This window comes from Neoarius graeffei, chromosome 23 (assembly GCF_027579695.1).
Source record: "Neoarius graeffei isolate fNeoGra1 chromosome 23, fNeoGra1.pri, whole genome shotgun sequence".
NCBI classification, from domain to species: domain Eukaryota; kingdom Metazoa; phylum Chordata; class Actinopteri; order Siluriformes; family Ariidae; genus Neoarius; species Neoarius graeffei.
This window is the reverse complement of record NC_083591.1, coordinates 20,453,091-20,469,639: the sequence shown is the minus strand read 5'-3', so window position 1 is coordinate 20,469,639 and position 16,549 is coordinate 20,453,091. Positions and strand designations below refer to the sequence as shown.

The following is a 16,549-nucleotide window of genomic DNA, read 5'->3' as shown; positions in this document are numbered from 1 at the left end:
TGTGAGTGGCAAAAGTATGTGAACCTCTAGGATTAGCAGTTAATTTGAAGGTGAAATTAGAGTCAGGTGTTTTCAATTAATGGGATGACAATCAGGTGTGAGTGGGCACCCTGTATTATTTAAAGAACAGGGATCTATCAAAGTCTGATCTTTACAACACGTTTGTGGAAGTGTATCATGGCACGAACAAAGGAGATTTCTGAGGACCTCAGAAAAAGCGTTGTTGATGCTCATCAGGCTGGAAAAGGTGACAAAACCATCTCTGAAGAGTTTGGACTCCGCCAATCCACAGTCAGACAGATTGTGTACAAATGGAGGAAAGTCAAGGCCATTGTTACCCTCCCCAGGAGTGGTCGACCAACAAAGATCACTCCAAGAGCAAAGCCTGTAATAGTCGGCGAGGTCACAAAGGACCCCAGGGTAACTTCAAAGCAACTGAAGGTCTCGCTCACATTAACATTAGCCAATGTTCATGAGTCCACCATCAGGATAACACTGAACAACAATGGTGTGCATGGCAGGGTTGCAAGGAGAAAGCCACTGCTCTCAAAAAAGAACATTGCTGCTCATTTGCAGTTTGCTACAACATGGACAAGCCAGAAGGCTATTGGAAAAATGTTTTGTGGACGGATGAGACCAAATTAGAACTTTTTGTTTCAATGAGAAGCATCATGTTTGGAGAAAGGAAAACACTGCCTTCCAACATACGAACCTTATCCCATCTATTAAAAACATGGTGGTGGTAGTGTCATGGTTTGGGACCGTTTTGCTGCATTTGGGCCAGGACGGATTGCCATCATTGATGGAACAATGAATTCTGAATTAGACCAGAGAATTCTAAAGGAAAATGTCAGGACATCTGTCCATGAACTGAATCTCAAGAGAAGGTGGGTCATGCAGCAAGACAACGACCCTAAGCACACAAATCGTTCTACCAAAGAATGGTTAAAGAAGAATCAAGTTAATGCTTTGGAATGGCCAAGTCAAAGTCCTGATCTTAATACAATCAAAATGCTGTGGAAGGACCTGAAGAGAGCAGTTCATGTGAGGACACCCACCAACATCCCAGAGTTGAAGCTGTTCTGTACGAAGGAATGGGCTAAAAGTCCTCCAAGCCAGTGTGCAGGACTGATCAACAGTTACCGGAAACGTTTAGTTGCAGTTATTGCTGCACAAGGGGGTCACACCAGATACTGAAAGCAAAGGTTCACATACTTTTGCCACTCACACATGTAATATTGGATCATTTTCCTCAATAAATAAATGACCAAGTATAATATTTTTGTCTCATTTAACTGTGTTTTCTTTATCTACTTTTAGGACTTGTGTGAAAATCTGATGTTTTAGGTAATATTTATGCAGAAATATAGAACATTCTAAAGGATTCACAAACTTTCAAGCACCACTGTCCATGTACATACATGCATTTTCACTGATAAAATGTAAAAAGCTAATTATATAAAATCAGATGAACTGAGAATCACATTCTGAAGAAAATTAAATAATCTTATACCGGTAACTTAAATACACAATACAAGTTACATGTATTAATCTAAATGCAGGTAAACAATGAGTGTTGTTTTTGTTATGTAACCAAATGAAAGTCACATCTTTGCGTTCTTGCTTTCCGAAGCCTGAGCTTGTGGCCGATTGTTTCAAAATAATCTGACTTTCAGTTCTTCGTTTCTCGCCCTTATGTGGAAGTTCATTCGCTGCTGTTGAGGCAAGCATATCCAGCGTAGAAATCTGACGACTAGTCCACTCAGAGTATTCCGCCATTACTGCTCGGCTCACAGTCCAGGAGAACTGGTGCAATTGAACTTGCTTTCCTTTTGTTGTAATTTTCTTTTCCTTTAATTGTTGGTACTGCACCCTCTTTCAATACGGGCTTATAGCCAACGTTCCTCAATAGATTAGAGGTTTCATACGAGTCTTCAGTAAAATGTGCAGAGAAGAGGAGAGACCACTTTGTAGGCGCCCAATCCATGAATTTCTCACAAAACATGTCCAAATCTTTGCAGTTTGAACATTCTTGGGCCATGAATGCAACATAAACCCACCTTCTGTCATGTTGCTGCACCCGCCAGCAACACCTACGTGGCATGACAATAAATTAGCTCAAAACGGAGGATCGAAGTTCCAGTTAGCTTTGCGTTTTAGTATAGCGGAAATGGCGAGGAGACCGATAGCCTTCCCACTGTGACGTCGCAGATGTCAAGGTCACTCAATCAGACTGCTACCTATATGAAATCACTTTAATCATAAAAATTACTCTATGTTAGATTTATTGTTAACACTTAAAACTACTCCTATGCCATTCTTGAGGTCTCAAGGCATTTATAAACAAAGTGAGGCCATGGTTCTACGTATCTCCTTTAAGTGACATTGTTAAGGATCTGAGAACAACTACTATTTTAGCTTGGACATTTCTTCTTTCGAGGAAACCTACTCCCCCCTTAGGATTGTTAGGAATCCAGGCAAAACAGCAGTAGGATAGGTTTCTCCCCAAGGCAAAGTCGATCCCCAAAAATACAACTAAGCAATTCCAGGAGTCTTGCTTACATGACATGTACATAGAAGCAGCCTTTGTCACATGCACACTCAAGCACAGTGAAATTCTTCCTTTGCATTTAACCCATTTGAAGCAGTGAAAGACATACACACAAAATAAATAAAATATTTTTATACTTGGTCATTTATTTATTGAGGAAAATAATCCAATATAACATATCTGTGAGTGGCAAAAGTATGTGAACCTCTAGGATTAGCAGTTAATTTGAAGGTGAAATTAGAGAGTCAGGTGTTTTCAATCAATTGGATGACAATCAGGTGCGAGTGGGCACCCTGTTTTATTTAAAGAACAGGGATCTATCAAAGTCTGATCTTCACAACACACGTTTCTGGAAGTGAATCATGGCACGAACAAAGGAGATTTCTGAGTACCTCTGAAAAAGTGTTGTTGATGCTCATCAGGCTGGAAAAGGTGACAAAACCATCTCTAAAGAGTTTGGACTCCACCAATGCACAGTCAGACAGATTGTGTACAAATGGAGGAAATTCAAGACCATTGTTACCCTCCCCAGGAGTGATCGACCAACAAAGATCACTCCAAGAGCAAGGCATGTAATAGTCGGCGAGGTCACAAAGGACCCCAGGGTAACTTCAAAGAAACTGAAGGCCTCTCTCACATTAGCCAATGTTAATGTTCATGAGTCCACCATCAGGAGAACACTGAACAACAAATGGTGTGCATGGCAGGGTTGCAAGGAGAAAGCCACTGCTCTCCAAAAAGAAACATTGCTGCTCATCTGCAGTTTGCTAAAGATCACGTGGACAAGCCAGAAGGCGATTGGAAAAATGTTTTGTGGAGGGATGAGACCAAAATAGAACTTTTTGGTTTAAATGAGAAGCATTATGTTTGGATAAAGGAAAACACTGCATTCCAGCATAAGAACCTTATCCCATCTGTGAAACATGGTGGTGGTAGTGTCATGGTCTGCGCCTGTTTTGCTGCAGCTGGGCCAGGATGGCTTGCCACCATTGATGGAACAATGAATTCTGAATTATACCAGCGAATTCTAAAGGAAAAATGTCAGGACATCTGTCCATGAACTGACTCAAGAGAAGGTGGGTCATGCAGCAAGACAACGACCCTAAGCACACAAGTCATTCTACCAAAGAATGGTTAAAGAAGAATAATGTTTTGGAATGGCCAAGTCAAAGTCCTGACCTTAATCCAATCAAAATGATGTGGAAAGACCTGAAGCGAGCAGTTCATGTGAGGACACCCACCAACATCCCAGAGTTGAAGCTGTTCTGTATGGAGGAATGGGCTAAAATTCCTCAAAGCCGGTGTGCAGGACTGATCAACAGTTACCGGAAACATTTAGTTGCAGTTATTGCTGCACAAGGTGGGTCAATTGTCAGTGAAATATAAAACATGATAAACATCTCCCATTCACTTTGTACAGGAAATCATATCGGACGCCGCCCAGAAAATAAGCCGTTGACTGGGAAATATGACAAACCCTGAAATTAAAAAAAAAAAAAAAAAAAAAAAAGAGAGTACCCATCAATATTCTTGCACTCAATTTAAACTAAAAATCATACAGTTAAATCATGCCTATTTTGTCAATTTCTGCAAGTGGGCGCAACGTGTGTAGATCTTATTGGACCATTCACATCGTCAACTGTGCTTAGCCTTAAGTAAGTTAAAACCACTGACCAAACCAGAACAATAACATCTTTAGGGCCCGAGTACCAGCGGTGCAAGGCCCGACAGTTTCTGTGCTGATTCTTATTATTAGGGCCCAAGCACCCAAGGTGCAAGGCCTCTGGTGTTCCCCAGAGGCCACTGCACCAGAGGTGCAAGGCCTTACAATTTCTGTACAGCTTATTAGGGCCAGAGCATTTGAGGTGCAAGGCCCTATTGTTTCTGTACCAATTCTTCCTCTTATTTTTCTTCAACACTTTGCCATTTTGGAGGTGGCTCCCATGGGCGAACCCTCATGAAATTTAGTACACATCAGTCATGCGCACCGCTACTCTGTGAAAGAAGCTTGAACCCGAATGTGTCTGGGGGACTCCATAGCTCCCCATAGGTCATTGAGACTGGTATATCTAGTTTCACCTATCCATGTCAAATTTGGTAGGTGTGTGAGGTGCCCAAAAATAGGGGGGGCCCTGAAATCTACATTGTATTAGCCAGCTGAATTGCGAAGGGATGTGCGATATCTTGCATGACGTTGAAATGGCGAACCAATAAATTTATATGTTAGCAAACATGAATGAATGAATAGCAAACAGGAAATGTGTCAAATTCACCATGCATTGCCTGATATAACCTGTGAAGTTTGAGCCATAAGATATAATCGCTCTGATATCCACATGCCCAAAGTGACCATCTGGTACAGCACCACCATTTGGACCTGGATAGTGTGAAAGAAATTTAGTGAATGAACATTCCTATTCTCTGTGTTTCTGTGTGTTGAGCTCAAGTGGCCTAGTGTACTGAGAAAAGCTGTTTTCCCCACATGCTGTAATCGCCTTTCTGTGCCCTTGGCTGGTGATAAGCAGGGTGTCTGAATTCCTGCACATCCCAGAGCACGCCAGGTGCACGCTTTAACAAAGCTTCATAGAAAATCTTGAGCCAAATCACGTGAAGACACAAGCAGTAAGCGAATATCTTCAGAGTGTAATAGATAACATTTCTAAGACACAACTCTGAGTGCGCGTACTCTCGGCATCACTGAAGGGGTGTCCTCTTCTTCTTTTTCCTTTCCTATTTTATATATCTGTTTTATATGATCTACTACAACCCTGATTCCAAAAAAGTTGGGACAAAGTACAAATTGTAAATAAAAATGGAATGCAATGATGTGGAAGTTTCAAAATTCCATATTTTATTCAGAATAGAACATAGATGACATATCAAATGTTTAAACCGAGAAAATGTATCATTTAAAGACAAAAATTAGGTGATTTTTAAATTTCATGACACCACCACATCTCAAAAAAGTTGGGACAAGGCCATGTTTACCACTGTGAGACATCCCCTTTTCTCTTTACAACAGTCTGTAAACGTCTGGGGACTGAGGAGACAAGTTGCTCAAGTTTAGGGATAGGAATGTTAACCCATTCTTGTCTAATGTAGGATTCTAGTTACTCAACTGTCTTAGGTCTTTTTTGTCGTATCTTTCGTTTTATGATGTGCCAAATGTTTTCTATGGGTGAAAGATCTGGACTGCAGGCTGGCCAGTTCAGTACCCGGACCCTTCTTCTACACAGCCATGATGCTGTAATTGATGCAGTTTGTGGTTTGGCATTGTTATGTTGGAAAATGCAAGGTCTTCCCTGAAAGAGACGTCGTCTGGATGGGAGCATATGTTGCTCTAGAACCTGGATATACCTTTCAGCATTGATGGTGTCTTTCCAGATGTGTAAGCTGCCCATGCCACACGCAATAATGCAACCCCATACCATCAGAGATGCAGGCTTCTGAACTGAGCGCTGACAACAACTTGGGTCGTCCTTCTCCTCTTTAGTCCGAATGACACAGCATCCCTGATTTCCATAAAGAACTTCAAATTTTGATTCGTCTGACCACAGAACAGTTTTCCACTTTGCCACAGTCCATTTCAAATGAGCCCTGGCCCAGAGAAGACGTCTGTGCTTCTGGATCATGTTTAGATACGGCTTCTTCTTTGAACTATAGAGTTTTAGCTGGCAACGGCGGATGGCATGGTGAATTGTGTTCACAGATAATGTTCTCTGGAAATATTCCTGAGCCCATTTTGTGATTTCCAATACAGAAGCATGCCTGTATGTGAGGCAGTGCCGTCTAAGGGCCCGAAGATCACAGGCACCCAGTATGGTTTTCCGGGCTTGACCCTTACGCACAGAGATTCTTCCAGATTCTCTGAATCTTTTGATGATATTATGCACTGTAGATGATATGTTCAAACTCTGCAATTTTACACTGTCGAACTCCTTTCTGATATTGCTCCACTATTTGTCGGCGCAGAATTAGGGGGATTGGTGATCCTCTTCCCATCTTTACTTCTGAGAGCCGCTGCCACTCCAAGATGCTCTTTTTATACCCAGTCATGTTAATGACCTATTGCCAATTGACCGAATGAGTTGCAATTTGGTCCTCCAGCTGTTCCTTTTTTGTACCTTTAACTTTTCCAGCTTCTTATTGCCCCGTCCCAACTTTGAGATGTGTTGCTGTCATAAAATTTCAAATGAGCCAATATTTGGCATGAAATTTCAAAATGTCTCACTTTCGACATTTGATATGTTGTCTATGTTCTATTGTGAATACAATATCAGTTTTTGAGATTTGTAAATTATTGCATTCCGTTTTTATTTACAATTTGCACTTTGTCCCAACTTTTTTGGAATCGGGGTTGTATAATAAATAACTGAAAAGACAACTGCTCAGCGTTCTGAAGTGTTTATTAGAAGTTTCCATTACACTTTCGATTACGTTCATTATGTCTTATATTAAATATAGTTAGGTTTTTTTTCTTTTTTATCAGACATCTAGTTTTTAGGTTTGTTTACCTGACATGTTTCGACGTACGACTGTCGTCTTCCTCAGAGTGTCACCGGATGTTATTGGTGACACATCTTTTATCAGCTGATGTTTCCGAAGGCGTGGCCTTCCTGTCTGGTTTGACAGGTCGGTCACGCCTTCTACTGTCTGTTCGTCCCCTGCAAGATGGCACTCCAGGTATGGGAGAGCATGTATGCTCCCTCATCCCGGTTGATGGTCCTCGGGCTTCGCTTACGGATCTCCATGGCCTCCCTGATCCAGCGCTGATGTTTGTTATCTTCTGTGCGGATGACTCTGGCATTCCCCCAGTCCATAATATGATTTTCCCTTTTGCAGTGATCTGTTATAGCTGACTTATAATTTTCCTGTTGTGCCTTTTCTTTTATTGTTCGGGGACGAACAGACAGTAGAAGGCGTGACCGACCTGTCAAACCAGACAGGAAGGCCACGCCTTCGGAAACATCAGCTGATAAAAGATGCGTCACCAATAACATCCGGTGACACTCTGAGGAAGATGACAGTCATACGTCGAAACATGTCAGGTAAACAAACCTAAAAACTAGATGTCTGATAAAAAAGAAAAAAAAACTAACTAGTTTCCATTACAATTTGGCATCCCTGGGTGGGCTCTACGCGTCTGATCCTCGGACAACGGGACACTCCCAAGGCCACGGTGTGGAGCTGAGAACTCGGATGAGAGACCAGACCGTCAGGGCTCACCGAATCAGTAAGTGATAACTTTGCATTCTTGTGTAAAAAAAATTAGTGGAAACAGTATTTAAAGACTGATATAAGAGATGGACAGAAGCTTGTCGTAGTCAAGGAAGACTGATAGAGACGGACAGAAGTTTGTCCGAGCCCAGGAGGACTGCTAAGCTGTGGTACCATCAATATGTTTGCAGAAACGGATAAAACACAATTTTGAGACAATAAACCGTGAGTTTATTGGGTTGTGTAAGAGAAAATCCGCCTAAGGTGATGACTGGGTAACGGCTCACCTACTTGAGATAGGGAAGTAAGGGTGCGTGTTTTGACAGATTCACATTCAGCGATTTGTAACTGGGAAAGAATTGAATCTTGCTCCCTTTGTTCTGTGTGAACAACTGGCCTATCGTAGGAACGGGATAGAGAGGTTCAATCACGAAGTCGCCAAGACGCACTGGTGTGCACACAAAATATTGATGAATTAACAGATTACTGTCCTCCTCCAGAGTTTGTTTGCAGACTCCCATGCACGTGAAAGATTGACCCTCAAAACTACATATTGGTCTAAACATTATTGCGCTCTGCAGGTTCATCTTACTCGTTGTCCGAACAACTGCATCAATGTTCATTGCAGTGTTCTCAAACATGTAATGCACAGCCTCGTGTCAGAGGACTCTGAGGTTGGCTGCTGCCAGCATGATTTCTTTGACATCATTAATTCTATACCCCATGTCTCATTAGCAAAGCCACGAGCTGCCCATTGGAAAGACGTGGGGAAATGGGTCAAAAAGTGGGCAGTCAATGGTCCCAAACAGAGGACCCTAGTGTGTTGTTTTGCCAAAAGCTTGGGATCTACAAACAAAGTCATGCTGTGTGCGCGCATATTAAGCGCAGCGTAATATTAGCCACTGATGACCAGGGTCCTGGGGACACCAGCCATAGTGGCCTGTTTGTCTCTGTTTCCACAGGCATAACTCCAGCAGAGGTGCACCCCAAATTGGCGGGAGTTCCAAATTCCGTTTGGGCGAAAGGTAAACATGATGTAGGCCTAATAAGAATGCTGAACCAGTGGTGATCACCCCCAAATCAGATTTCAGGCCTAAATAGACCCAATACCCACTCAAACCAGAAGCAATCTCAGGTATAAGACCGGTCTTTGATTCACTGCTGAAGGCAGGTGTAATTGCCCCTTGCCTGGACTCTCCAGTGGGCACTCCTATTTTTTCAGTTAAGAAGGCAAGAAAACCATCCCAGTCCGATGAGTGGAGGTTTGTCCAAGATCTGCAAGCAGTCAATGCTGCTGTTGTTCCGCGCATGCCTGACATCCCTAACCCATACACCATTTTGGGCCAGGTGCCCGCTGACAGTAAGTGGTTTTCAGTGGTAGACTTGGCAAATGCGTTCTTTTCTATTCCTCTACATAAAAATTACCAGTACTGGTTTGCCTTTATGTATGATGGTCGTCCATACACTTTCACTCATTTGTGCCAGGGTTACTGCGAGTCCCCAACCATATACAACCAGTGCCTCAGAGACAGCCTCGCTTCATTAACTTTGTCACCAGGATAAGCTTTGCTGCAGTATGTTGACGATTTAATGATTTGTGCCCCAACTAAAGCTCAATGTGAAGACACCGTAACGCTACTACGACACCTCGCTAAGGAGGGTCATAAGGCTAGCCTCACAAAATTATGGTTTGCAAAACAGAAGGTGCACTTCTTAGGGCATGACATCACAGGGGAGGGGAAAACGCTGTCTGCGGACAGAGTCTCAGCTATTCAGAAAATTCCCAAGCCGATTGCTGTGAAACAAGTTTTGTCATTTTGGGGTATGTGTTCCTATTGCAGAGCATTCATTCTGAATTATTCCATCCTGGAAAGCCCAGTGAGACAGCTCGTGCATAGTTCGTCCCTCACCACTTCGTCACCTGTCATATGGACACCAGAGGCTGAAGAAGCATTCATGGCCCTAAAGGGCACCCTGCAGACCACACCCACTCTGGGATTGCCTGACCCCAATAAACCATTTGTTCAAACTGTAGATGAAAAGGGTTTCATGACCTCTGTTCTTTTGCAGAAGCACGGGGATAGATTGAGACCTGTAGCCTACTTCTCCAGCAAGCTGGATCCAGTGGCGGCTGGACTTCCTGTTTGCCTGCGTGCAGTTGCTGCAGCTGAAAAGGCAGTAACTGCTTCCAGAAATATTGTGGGGTATTCTAACCTCACCCTTTTGGTCCCACATGCTGTCTCCCTGCTTCTGTTGGAGAAAAAGATGTCACATTTGTCAGCACAGAGATGGTTAAAGTATAACACTGTCATACTTGATATGCCTAACATTGTGAAATGTTGTACTGCTCTGAATCCTGCTTCTCTTCTCCCTACAGAGGACAATGGAGAGCCACATGACTGTGTTGCTCTCACTAACGATTTTTGTTCCCCCAGGGCAGACTTAAAGAGCGACCCTTTGGGAAATCCAGACATGGTCCTCTATGTGGATGGTTCAGCCTCCAGAGGCCCAGAGACGGAAAAGAACAAAATAGGTTTTGCTGTAGTCTCAGGCCGCAGAGCTCTGTGCCATTATCGAGGCATGCAAATTGGCTGCAGGGCAATTTGTCAATATTTTTACGGACAGTAGGTATGCATTTGGCGTTGTGCACGATTTTGGCACCATTTGGAAACACAGAAATTCTCACTAGCACAGGATCTCCCATTGCACATCATAAACTGGTCTCCGAGTTGTTGGATGCTATTCTACTCCCTAGAGCCATTGCTGTAAGTGTGCTGCCCATACTAACAATACTGATCTTGTGTCTCAAGGAAATGCCAGGGCGGACGTGGCAGCTAAGTGCGCAGCCTCAGCTTCCACCTCATCCTCTAACCTTGCTTTTCCTCAAGTTTCTACCCCCTGTTTACAGCTAGCAGACCTTCAGAGCACTGCCACCAAGGACGAGAGACAAGTCTGGAAACGGGCCGACTGTATCTTTGCAAACTCGGTCTGGGTTTGTCCCTCGGGCCGTCCCTGTCTACCAAAACACATGCTCCCTTTCTATGTAAAATTGGCCCATGGGCTCACCCATGTGTCAAAAGGGGGGATGGCAGCAGAAGTAACAAAGAGATGGTTCACAAAGGGGTTTTTAAATTATGCTGTGAAATTTTGCAAGCAATGCTTGATATATGCACAACATAATGCAGGTCATGGTATCAGACTAACTCAAGCAGCACATCCGATATCAAACAAACCGTTTGATCATCTCCAAAAGGACTTCATTGAACTAACACTTAGTGAGGGGAAAATGGGTCCATTAAAAATAAACTAAGCCAAGCTTGTGCAGAAACAGGGCTAAGATGGACAAAGGTCCTCCCTGTAGTACTCACACAAATGAGGATGCAAACTAGGCCTAAACATGGGTTAAGCCCATTTGAAATTCTGTTTGGACGAGTACCCAACATGGAGATAGGGCCAGCCCAAGGAACACTGCCGGACACCACACTGTGTGATAATGCAATGTTGAATTACTGTGCAACGCTGTCCTCTGCTTTGAAATCTATCCACAAATGGGTAAAAGAAGCGCTTCCCAAGCCCGCTGAGGGACCTCTGCACAATCTACAACCAGGTGATTGGATAGTGGTGAAGGACTTCCGACGAACCAAGTGGAACAAGCCACGGTGGAATGGCCCATTCCAGGTCCTGCTCACGACCCCAACAGCAGTGAAGGTCACGGGCAGAGTGACATGGATCCACGCTAGCCACTGCAGGAGGGTTCCTGAACCAGCTGAGCAGGAGGAAAAGAAAGGCCTAAGTGACCCGGACGCTGACTAAAGCGCATGAGGAAGAAAGACATCACTGCATGGAACAGTGCGAGTATCACATCAATCACGCACGCACCCTCAATAGGGAAGAGTATTTCAGTGTCTAGCCGATAGAGAAGTCTTAGGGTTTCGAGTTTCTCCAAGTCCCAGTGAGGTGGGATGAGGGCTGATAGGGCGTGCCCGCCCTCTGAGCACCAATACACGTCAAGAAGGGCAAGGGTTAACTCGGAAACGTAGTGAACATAAGATGAAGGGGGTAAATCATAAGCTAGGTCCAGTCGTGGGCCTGAGCATCCTGATCCTGCTGGGGCTCACAGGAGGATTCGTGTGGTGGTCGATACAGGGAGCCCAGGCTGACACAGAGTCGAAGACAGTTGGTTCAGTGGATGGAAGACTGATTCCATCCACCATACCGGTCCTGGGCTTAGTGATTGTGATGCTATGTTTGCTCCCTGTTTTCTGTCAATGTTGTACGTCTGTATTTCAGAGGCAGCTGACAAATATTGGTTACCAGATGGTGAAAATGGACCCAGACGACTTGCCTGACTGGCCTCCAAATCCACATGAAGACTACAACCCACCGTTTGACGACGTCAGCACAGCTGATATGAAATTAGCCCTAGCTTAAAACACTCATTTGTGGTTGTTTTCTGTTCTATTGTTTCCTGATCTATGTATGTAGCTTGCTAGCATTAACTTAAGATGTCTATGTCTTACAAAACAGCCTTAGCATTATCCCCATACACTCAATGACGTGTTAAGTCGAATCTCTCTGGGAACTCTTACCACTGAAATTGTGTACATTTCTTTCTTTTAGCAATTATTATCCTGTAGGATAAAAAGGGGGGAAATGTGAAGGAAATTTAATGAATGAACATATTTTTTACCATATTAACATGCCATTGTGTGTTATGCCTGATGTAAAGACTCTCGTCTCTGCGAGCCTACCACACAGATTTAATACTTGTCATTTTTAGGGCATACCTAACAACGTGTTTTCTTTCTCTCTCTCTCTCTCTCTCCCCCCCCCATCTGTCCCTCTGAGTTACATGTTGATCCTGGGATTGAGATGCTGGCCTCTTCTGCCCCTCGGACCTGCTTGATCCATCCTGGTGCCCTGTGTCTGGTCGGAGTTTTATCGCCCCACTCCTGTGAAGGACGGCCCCATGAGGACAGTTGAGGGTTATACCTGTTAAAACTGTTAATATTATAGTCAGGCTGTCTGTTGTTGCCCAAATGAGGATGGGTTCCCTTTTGAGTCTGGTTCCTCTCGAGGTTTCTTCCTCATGTCGTCTGAGGGAGTTTTTCCTTGCCACCATCGCCACAGGCTTGCTCATTGGGGATAGATTAGGGATAAAATTAGCTCATGTTTTAAGTTGTTCAAATTCTGTAAAGCTGCTTTGCGACAATGTTTATTGTTAAAAGCGCTGTACAAATAAACTTGATTTGATTTCTGTGCCCTTGGCTGGTGATAAGCAGGGTGCCTGAATTCCTGCACATCCCAGAGCATGCCAGGTGAACGCTTTAACAAAGCTTCATAGAAAATCTTGAGCCAATAACGTGAAGACGTGAGCAGTAAGCGAATATCTTCAGAGTATAATAGATAACATTTCTAAGACAACTCTGAGTGCGCATACTCTCGGCATCACTGAAGTGGTGTCTTCATCTCTTCTTCCTTTCCTATTTTTTATATTTATATATATATATATATATATATATATATATATATATATATATATATATATACACACACACACATCTGTTTTATATCATCTACGATAATAAACAACTGAAAAAACTGCTAAGTGTTCTGAAATGATTATTAGAAGTTTCCATTACAATTGAAATGACTCCATACCCTAAAAAGTCATCACTGGTGGGGCACACATCAGATACCCAGGCTTTTGTCCCACATCTCAGATGCATGTGCTTTCTATGATGAAAACATGTGATGGGTTGCAGAACCGGAGATGCGAGGGCCCCTTGCGGCTATATTTATTCTTACTATTACTACTACAAAAACAACATCTTTTTCACACACAGGGTAAATTAAGTTCTTGGGTGGGGGAGAAAAATGTTTGACATGTTCTTTTTTAAAGAGAATTCTGAATTATCAAGGGCAGCATAAAAAGATTTAGATTCAGCATTAATATCACAGGAATCTTTCAGAGATAAATTAACAGCTGTAATGTTTGAGCATTTTTCACTGTTTCTCAATCTGAGGTGGACAGGTCTGCCTCCACTGAAATACATTTGTCTGGCTTCATACATCAAAAATCTCTGTGCCTTAAAGAATTGAGCTGTACTGTCATTACATGTCTGTGAAGATTCTTAGTCATCCAGGTCATAGTAAACTGTGGGTGGTAAAAGAGAGCAACTGGACTTGCTTGAGGATTCTTGAAGACGTTTCACCTCTCATCCGAAAGGCTTCTTCAGTTCTGTCTGACTAAGGCTACATCCACACGACAAGGGCAACGAGATGTTATTTAAAAAAATATCGCGTCCAAAGTACTTTTAACTTGTCCTAAGTCCTAAGTACTTTTAACTTGTAAGTATTCAACTGCGCTTTTAATGGCAGTTTTAGAAAATTGCTGTGATTCTTTGGAGTTTTATGATGAACTGTTTTTATTTTTTATATCTTTATCTATTTATATTTCTCCTTCTATTTATGATGTGGTTGTCCTGTCTTACTGTTATGTGTTGTATGTATGGTCAGGTGGCGTTCAATTTCCCCCTTGGGGATTAATAAAGTTCCTCAACCAATCAATCAAAATGGGCAACGATCAGTAAAATATCAGGTACATATGGCAACGCAACGCTTGCTGAAAACGATGCAATACACATGCCACACCTCTAGGGGCGCTGTAAGACGGTCCCTTCGGAGACACTAGAACAATAGAAGAAGTAAGGACACATGCGCATAAACTATTATGCGCGAGACTTCATATTAGCCACAAAGTCAGAAAAATCTGTTCGTAAAATTACTTTATAATGACCAAATACAATGAAAAGTATTTTTCCAGTCTCACCTGTGAAAGGTAATCCCATGTGATCTCGTTTGGACGGCAAACCTATTGGTACAGTTAAACGCAGCACATGAATGAGGCATCTTTATTCTCTGCTTTGACCTATCCAATATGGCGGCGAGGATGACGTATGATTCTACGCGGAAGGCGGCGTCTTTAATGGTCTGGAATAAATTGAATGCTACACGTTGATGGATTAATTTGTTCTTCTACACCCTTTTTGAGGAATGTATTGTAGGACTTAAACCAACATCTGAAGAGGTGAGATCGCTCCTTTTTTTCCCTATTTTTGCTGGCGGGATTGACTCTGCCCTAAGGGCTATTCTCTCTCTCTCTCTCTCTCTCTCTCTCTCTCACTTTGCACCATTACACAATAAATATTCACAGTGAAAATATTTTGTAAGCGCGTTTCATGAACCAAGTTATAGGATTTGTTGACAACTCGCATTGAGTTCGTTACACTTCTACCTTCTACAAAATATTTTCACAATGCATTTTACAAAGCATTTAGCATATTTTACTGATCCGTTGCCCATGTGGACGCGATATTTTTTTTAATAACATCTCGTTGCCGTTGTCGTGTGGATGTAGCCTTAGACCCCCACCTCTTTTCAGTGATGGCTGTTCCAGGTTGACAAAATGGCTTCTTTAACTCCTCGCTCATAACAACGATCCTCTCTAGCTAAAATGCGTACGTTGCAATCCTGAAATGAGTGTCCTTTGTTGTTAAGATGAAGATAGACAGCAGAGTCCTGGCCTGAGGAATCTTAACAACAAAGGACACTCATTTCAGGATTGCAACGTACGCATTTTAGGTGGGGTTTACATTAGACCGTATCAGCGGATCATCAGATTAACGTTTTTAAAACGATTAGTGTGCACACAGCAACGCCAATACACGATTCGCGTGCACACAGCAACGCCAATACATGGATACGCTCGGCTCCGCAGGCATCCTGCGCTCCAAATCACTCCACCCTGAACAGCGAGTGCCCTCTGGAGGGTGCGCACTCCGGCCCTGCGCAGCTCACACAGCGCGCGAGTGGAGCTCACGAGCAGTGATTTGGGACTGATTTGGGACAGCCGCTGTGTGTGTGATCTCAGTGCATGTCGGGCATGCGCAAGTCACTTACCACTTGCAAGTGGAAGGATGGCAAGCCTAAAGACAATCATAACTACACAATGGGCAGTATTTGCATCAGTATTTGCAGTATTTTCATACTTTTATACTCTTTAATGAAAGGTGATACACGGCGGAAGTCCGCGCCGTTTTTCAGCAGTCGCGTCACATGACCAACGCCAGCGAATCAGGAAGGTGGATGTCACAGTGACGTTGTCCAATGACGACGCCAGCTAGAGCTCAGCACAGCGTATCCGCGTATTCTCAATGTTTACACAGCACCGGACCAGACACGATCTGGATTGAATATGTGGACCCTGGCGGATTCCCGTTTCCGGGCGTTTCCAGGCGTTTTAATGTAAACGGACAGTGCATCCGCGAAGAAAACGAGACAGATACGGTCTAATGTAAACTTGGCCTTAGTCAGAGAGGATCATTGTTATGAGCGAGGAGTTAAAGAAGCCATTTTTGTCAATCTGGAACGGCCATCACTGAACAGAGGTGGGGGTCTAAGACATCATTTATCAACCACCTACAATGCAGTCCTTGGCACACTTCCCAGACAACTGAATGCACACCAAACCCAGCTGTTTTCAGTGACTCACAGGAGGATAGAGAGAACCAGCAATCCACTGATCACCCTAACGACTCTCGAGGCCGTTCACACCCAGCCCCCAGTGACCCACACCAACAGGATGGCTCAACGACACCTTAGGATTGCTTTTCATCCATGAGAGGATAAATACCTGATACCCCCTATTAGTCAGACAGAACTGAAGAAGCCTTTCGGATGAGAGGTGAAACGTCTTCAAGAATCTTCAAGCAAGTCCAG

At 43.4% G+C, this 16,549-nt stretch overlaps 1 protein-coding gene across 4 annotated transcripts in view; it reads right to left on the bottom strand.

Moving 5' to 3' along the window:
• Nucleotides 1-16,549, bottom strand: part of urb1 (URB1 ribosome biogenesis homolog) — a 430,640-nt gene that overhangs the window by 254,237 nt on the left and 159,854 nt on the right. The window lies entirely within an intron of this gene.